Below are 1,402 nucleotides of genomic sequence, written 5' to 3' on the forward strand. Positions count from 1 at the left end.
TCTTTTTAGTGTCGTTTAGTGCCCTTTTAGAAAAGTTTTCATTTCAAAAAGTATCCCATTACCTTCTCCTGGCCCTAAGCTACCTCTCCACCAATTTTTAGCTAAATTGGATTAGCCGCTCTTTAGTTATAATGGAGTTAACCAACACGACTTTCTTTTATATATATATATAGATATGGAGACTATGATAGCGAGAAACTATTCAATGTATAAGATTTTATTACATCAACAAAAAACTGTTTAATATAATGATAAAAAAGAGTGTAATTCGATTAAAAACGTTCAGCGAAAAGAGAATACAATGGATGATTTTACTTACCAGTGTAGCGAACACCACATATCAAATGTGAGTTGATACTGCAATAAAGAAGAAACAAAACATTAGTTTACCAAAAATTTTGTTTTGTTCTCTATAATTATTTAAATTAGTATTCGTACCAGGTATCACATTGAACCAACGAGTTGTGCAGAAGTCAAAAATGGTTCGCAGTCCAAAATATTATATAATTAAATAAAATATAACGCGATATACCAAATTTACAACGATAAACACGAATACTCGAAGGAGTATTCTTATCTGCCGCACGAAATAAGAGCTGCGTGCCGGCATCACAACTGTGCAAGTGGACTTCCACTCGCAAGAATATTTTTAGTTAAAATTTGCATCGCTGCGCCGTCTGAGTATACTTTATTGTACCTCCAGAAAATACAATTGCCTATGATCAGTGAGTGGTCACGCACTTAAGTGGCCGTGCCGTGTATCACACGTACACGAGAGTGTGCATGCACCACCCTATCTAAACAAACACCAATTTTTACACATAACTCAAAACTTCAAATATAGAAGTCGATGGGATATACTTATTCAAAATAAATGAATCTAAATATAATATTATTATAACTATTATTATATTATTAATAATTGATAATTTTTATCAACGATTTTCGACAGTGAATATCTTCCAAACTAAAAGAGATAACATTCAGAAAATTGTAGATTATGGGATATTTGAAAATTCTCTATCAGACGGAAATTTAAAATAACCTAATTTAATGAGGTAAAAAGTTTAAAAACGCGACTGAAAGTGCTTAAAATTGTAATTTTTCAATTTTTGACGATTTATTTTATTTGCGATTATCTCGTAAACTAAAAGAGATAAAAAGGAACATATTTCAAATTTTTAATCTGCGGAAAATTTTCTATAAGATGAGTTAATTAAAATGCATATATAAAAGTCACTTCTACCGCTGCCCTTGTACGGTGCCTTGAACACGAGTCACTTTTACCGCTGCTTTTGTACGGTGCCCTGAACACGAGTCGCTTTTACCGCTACCCTCATACGGTGCCCTGAACACGAGTCACTTCTACCGCTACCTTTTGCTACGCATGTTACGGAATTTT

Source organism: Atheta coriaria, unplaced genomic scaffold, assembly GCF_025399875.1.
Source record: "Atheta coriaria isolate IRGN ID8LTWV9N9 unplaced genomic scaffold, Caltech_Dcor_3.1 hic_scaffold_12_pilon, whole genome shotgun sequence".
NCBI lineage: Eukaryota > Metazoa > Arthropoda > Insecta > Coleoptera > Staphylinidae > Dalotia > Dalotia coriaria.